The following is a 6,337-nucleotide window of genomic DNA, read 5'->3' on the forward strand; positions in this document are numbered from 1 at the left end:
ATGGCGAAGAAAGGGTACATATGGGAAAAACGCATATGTGATGAGCTTGATGCTCAGAAAATAAGAATAAGCTTATGTCCGGGAAGCCCCCAGGTATAATGGACGTACATGTTCGAGGATGTGTGCATCAAAGGTGCACAGTTTAGCCGTGCAAAAGCTTTAAGGCTTAGAGGAATGAAAAGAGAGGAAAAAATAAAGGAAACAACAGGGAGAAGGAGACGAACAAATAGTTCGACGCTAGGCATAGAATCTTCGGAGTCTAGCCGCGTTCCGGGGGTTCGGCTCTAGGCCATTGTCTGATGCAGTATGCAGGCGGTATGCTCCTCCAGTGAGAACTTCATCAATGATGAAGGGACCTTCCCACTTGGGCTTGAGTTTGTCCTTTTTCGTCTCCGGCAAGTGTAGAACGAGTTCGCCAACATTATAAGTCTTGGCCTATATTTCTCTGCTTTGATATCTGTCGGCTTGTTATTGATAAAATACTGAACGGGCTTTTGCAATATTGCGCTCTTCCTCCGGGGCATCTAGGTTGTCCTGCCGATCAAGCTCAGCCTCTCTCTCTCTCTTCGTACATGCGCACTCGAGGTGAGTCATGAATAATATTGCAGGGCAACACAGCCTCCACGTCGTACACCATTAAGAAAGGTGTATATCCTGTAGTGCAGTTGGGCGTGGTCCGCAGCCCCTTGAGTACGGAGTCAAGCTCCTCAACCCAGTGCTAGTCTGATTCTCTTAGGGTGTGTTTGGTTGAAGTCATGGGCTGGAATGTAATGGGTCCTTTCCGTTCCTGGGCCTGATTCCTCTGTTTGGTAGTAGCGAAGAATTGGAACCTATCCATTCCCCCGAACAGAATATTCGCTTGAGATCCGGAATGTGCTCATACCTCCGATTTGGAGGAATCACGCGGAACGCCTCGCATCTCACTCATCCCCCACAACTCCCTCGTCTTCGAACACAATCCCAGTGCCGCCACTCCGTCTCGATCTGCGCCCCAGCTTCTCAACCTCTCGGGCGCCGCCTCTCCTCGCCTCTGTATCTCCGGCGATGCCTCTCAGTCTCCTATCGAGGCTCTGCTCGTCCCTTTGGCCTCCTTGCCCATGCTCCACACCGGGCCGCTCCGGACCTCCACGAGCTGAAGCTGGAACACAATGGGTGGCTGCATCTCGCAAGCCATGCCCTCGATGACGAATTCGTGGTGCTAGCGACTGCAAGCTCCGGCTGAAGTGCCCGTCCCTTTACTAGGTGCCACAGCTGGGCAAGCAGCGGAAAGAGGCGACAAATATGACTTGATTCATTCGTAGCTATCACAACTAGCTTGATTTGGGAACCATTTATGGGTGGATGCCTTGTATTTTACTAATCACACCATCTTTGGTAGCTTTTCCTAATAACAGCAAGCTCAATTTCTAGTAATTGACATCTATTTTGAGTTTTTGACGCATCTTTTGATTGAATTTTTTTTACATGTAAATGGATGACTTGTATTTTGACAGATTTTGCACATGTAGATACTTGCAGTTTTTATTATATGTTTCTTGTTTTTATTTGATGCAAGTCAATATATTTGAGTGGTGAGATGAATAAATTCATTTCGTTCCATCCTATAAACCAAACACCAAAATGTAATCATTCCATTCCTATGAATTGCTCGTACCAAACACAAGGACGGAACTGACCGACCCATTCCCTTAGAATGGAACCATGCCATTACATTCCACTTCGTTCTTGAACCAAACACACCCTCAAAGACTGCACTAGTCTGGGTTTGATGCCGCTCATAATAAGACCATTGGCCCGTTTGACTGACCGTTTGTTTGCCGGTGATAGACAGAGGCGTAATCGAGCTTAATGCCCAGATTAGCAAACCAAGTTTTCACCTCATCGGCTGTGAAATTGGAGCCATTATCGGTGATGATGCTGTGTGGAACACCATAATGGTGAACCACGTGGGATATGAATTCTATCACTGGCCCCTTCTCAGCCGTTTTAACTGGTTTGGCCTCTATCCACTTAGTGAATTTATCCACCCTGACCAGCAGATACTTTCCCTTATGGCTTCCTCCTTTAAGGGGTCCGACCATATCGAGCCCCCAGACCGCGAAAGGCCAAGTGATGGGGATCGTTTGTAGAGCGGTGGGGGAATATGACCTTGGTTGGCGAAGAGCTGGCATCCGACGTAACATTGGACAAGGTCATGTGCATCTGTGATGTCTACTACACAACCTTCTTCTTGTAGACGTTGTTGGGCCTCCAAGTGTAGAGGTTTGTAGGAAAGTAACAAATTTTCCCTCAAGTGGATGACCTAAGGTTTATCAATCCGTAGGAGGCGTAGGATGAAGATGGTTTCTCTCAAGCAACCCTGCAACCAAATAACAAAGAGTCTCTTGTGTCCCCAACACACCCAATACAATGGTAAATTGTATAGGTGCACTAGTTCGGCGAAGAGATGGTGATACAAGTGCAATATGGATAGTAGATAAAGGTTTTTGTAATCTGAAATTATAAAAACAGTAAGGTAACTAATGATAAAAGTGAGCATAAATGGTATTGCAATGCTAGGAAACAAGGCCTAGGGTTCATACTTTCACTAGTGCAAGTTCTCTCAACAATAATAACATAATTGGATCACATAACTATCCCTCAACATGCAACAAAGACTCACTCCAAAGTCACTAATAGCGGAGTACAAACGAAGAGATTATGGTAGGGTATGAAACCACCTCAAAGTTATTCTTTCCAATCAATCCGTTGGGCTATTCCTATAAGTGTCACAAACAGCCCTAGAGTTCGTACTAGAATAACACCTTAAGACACAAATCAACCTAAACCCTAATGTCACCTAGATACTCCAATGTCACCTCAAGTATCCGTGGGTATGATTATACAATATGCATCACACAATCTTAGATTCATCTATTCAACCAACTGATAGAACCTCAAAGAGTGCCCCAAAGTTTCTACCGGAAAATCACGATGAAAACGTGTGCCAACCCCTATGCATAGGTTAATGGGCGGAACCGACAAGTTGATCACCAAAACATACATCAAGTGAATCACGTGATATCCCATTGTCACCACAGATACGCATGGCAAGACATACATCAAGTGTTCTCAAATGTTTAAAGACTCAATCCGATAAGATAACTTCGAAGGGAAAACTCAATTCATCACAAGAGAGTAGAGGGGGAGAAACATCATAGGATCCAAATATAATAGCAAAGCTCGTGATACATCAAGATCGTATCACCTCAAGAACATGAGAGAGAGAGAGAGAGATCAAACACATAGCTACTGGTACATACCCTCAACCCCGAGGGAGAACAACTCCCTCCTCATCATGGAGAGCACCGGGATGATGAAGATGGCCACGGGAGACGGATTCCCCCTCCGGCAGGGTGCCGGAACAGGTCTAGATTGGTTTTCGGTGGCTTCGGAGGCTTCTAGACGCGGAACTCTCGATCTATTGTGCTCCCGATCGTTTTAGGGTATATGGATATATATAGGCGAAAGAAATATGTCAGGGGAGCCACGAGGGGCCCTCGAGGGTGGAGGGCGCGCCCTAGGGGGGTGGGCGCGCCCCCTGCCTCGTGGCTCCCTCGTTTATTTGCTGGCATGCACTCCAAGTCTATCTGGTAGCTTTCCTTCCAAAAATAACTTCTCCAGAAGGTCTCATTCCGTTTCGACTCCATTTGATATTCCTTTTCTTCAAAACACTGAAACAAGGGAAAGAACATGAACTAGCACTGGGCTCTGGGTCAATAGGTTAGTCCCAAAAATAATATAAAATTGTTGAATAAAGCCCATAAACATCCAAAACACATAATATAATAGCATGGAACAATCAAAAATTATAGATACGTTCGAGACGTATCAGCATCCCCAAGCTTAATTCCTACTCGTCCTCAAGTAGGTAAATGATAAAAACAGAATATTTGATGTGGAATGCTACCTAACATATTTATCCATGTAGTTCTCTTTATTGTGGCAAGAATATTCAGATCCATAAGATTCAAGACAAAAGTTTAATATTGACATAAAAATAATAATAGTTAAAGCATACTAACCAAGCAATCATGTCTTCTCAAAATATCATGGCCAAAGAAAGCTATCCCTACAAAATCATATAGTCTGGCTATACTCCATCTTCACCACACAACGTAATTAAATCTTGCACAACTTCGATGACAAGCCAAGCAATTGTTTCATACTTTTGATGTTCTCAAACTTTTTCAATCTTCACGCAATACATGAGCGTGAGCCATGGACATAGAACTATAGGTGGAATAGAATGGTGGTTCTGGAGAAGACAAAAAGGGAGAAGATAGTCTCACATCAACTAGGCGTATCAACGGGCTATGGAGATGCCCATTAATAGATATCAATGTGAGTGAGTAGGGATTGCCATGCAACGGATGCACTAGAGCTATAAGTGTATGAAAGCTCAACAAAAGAAACTAGTGGGTGTGCATCCAACTCGCTCGCTCACGAAGACCTAGGGCATTTTGAGGAAGCCCATCATTGGAATATACAAGCCAAGTTCTATAATGAAAGATTCCCACTAGTATATGAAAGTGACAACATAGGAGACTCTCTGTCATGAAGATCATGGTGCTACTTTGAAGCACAAGTGTGGTAAAAGGATAGTAGCATTGCCCCTTCTCTCTTTTTCTCTCATTTTTTTTATATTTTATTTGGGCCTTCTCTTTTTTTTATATGGCCTCTTTTCTGTTTTTTTTGTTTGGGCTTGTTTGGCCTCTTTTATTTATTTATTTTCGTCCGGAGTCTCATCCCCACTTGTGTGGGAATCATAGTCTCCATCATCCTTTCCTCACTGGGACAATGCTCTAATAATGATGATCATCACATTTTTATTTACTTACCACTCCAGAATTACAACTCGATTCTTAGAACAAAATATGACTCTATATGAATGCCTCCAGCGGTGTACCGGGATGAGCAATGACTCATGAGTGACATGTATGAAAGAATTATGAATGGTGGCTTTGCCACAAATACAATGTCAACTACATGATCATGCATAGCAATATGACAATGATGGAGCGTGTCATAATAAACGGAATGGTGGTAAGTTACATGGCAATATATCTCCAAATGGCTATGGAAATGCCATGATAGGTAGGTATGGTGGCTGTTTTGAGGAAGTTATATGGTGGGTTTAAGGTACCGGCGAAAGTTGCGCGGTAGTAGAGAGGCTAGCAATGGTGGAAGGGTGATAGTGCGTATAATCCATGGACTCAACATTAGTCATAAAGAACTCACATACTTATTGCAACAATCTATTAGTTATCGAAACAAAGTGCTACGCGCATGCTCCTAGGGGGATAGATTGGTAGGAAAAGACCATCACTCGTCCCCGACCGCCACTCATAAGGAAGATAATCAATAAATAAATCATGCTCCGACTTCATCACATAACGGTTCACCATATGTGCATGCTACGAGAATCACAAACTTTAACACAAGTATCTCTCAAATTCACAAGTACTCATTAGCATGACTCTAATATTACCATCCTCATATCTTAAAACAATCAACAAGTATCAAACTTCTTATAGTATTCAATGCACTCTATATGAAAGTTTTTATTATATCCCTCTTGGATGCACATCATATTAGGACTGATTTCATAACCAAAGCAAACTACCATGCTGTTCTAAAGACTCTCAAAATAATATAAGTGAATCATGATGGATCAATTATTTCTACAAAATAAAACCACCACCGTGCTCTAAAAAGATATAAGTGAAGCACTAGAGCAAAAACAAACTACTCCGAAAGATATAAGTGAAGCTCAATCAGTAGTCGAATAATTATGCAACTATGTGAAGACTCTCTAACATTTAAGAATTTCAGATCTTGATATTTTATTCAAACAGCAAGAAAATACTAACAAAATAAATTGACGCTCCAAGCAAAACACATATCATGTGGTAAATAAAAATATAGCTCCAAGTAAAGTTACCGATGAACAAAGACGAAAGAGGGGATGCCTTCCGGGGCATCCCCAAGATTAGGCTCTTGGTTGTCCTTGAATATTACCTTGGGGTGCCTTGTGAATCCCCAATCTGAGGCTCTTGCCAATCCTTATTCCATAGTCCATCGAATCTTCACCCAAAACTTGAAAACTTCACAACACAAAACTTAACAAAAAACTCATAAGCTCCGTTAGTATAAGAAAATAAATCACCACTTAGGTACTGTTGTGAACTCATTCTAAATTCATATTGGTGTAATATCTACTGTATTCCAACTACTCTATGGTCCATACCCTCCGATACTGCTCATAGATTCATCAAAATAAGCAAACAACACATAG

The sequence above is a fragment of the Triticum dicoccoides genome, chromosome 1A, assembly GCF_002162155.2.
Source record: "Triticum dicoccoides isolate Atlit2015 ecotype Zavitan chromosome 1A, WEW_v2.0, whole genome shotgun sequence".
NCBI classification, from domain to species: Eukaryota; Viridiplantae; Streptophyta; class Magnoliopsida; order Poales; family Poaceae; genus Triticum; species Triticum dicoccoides.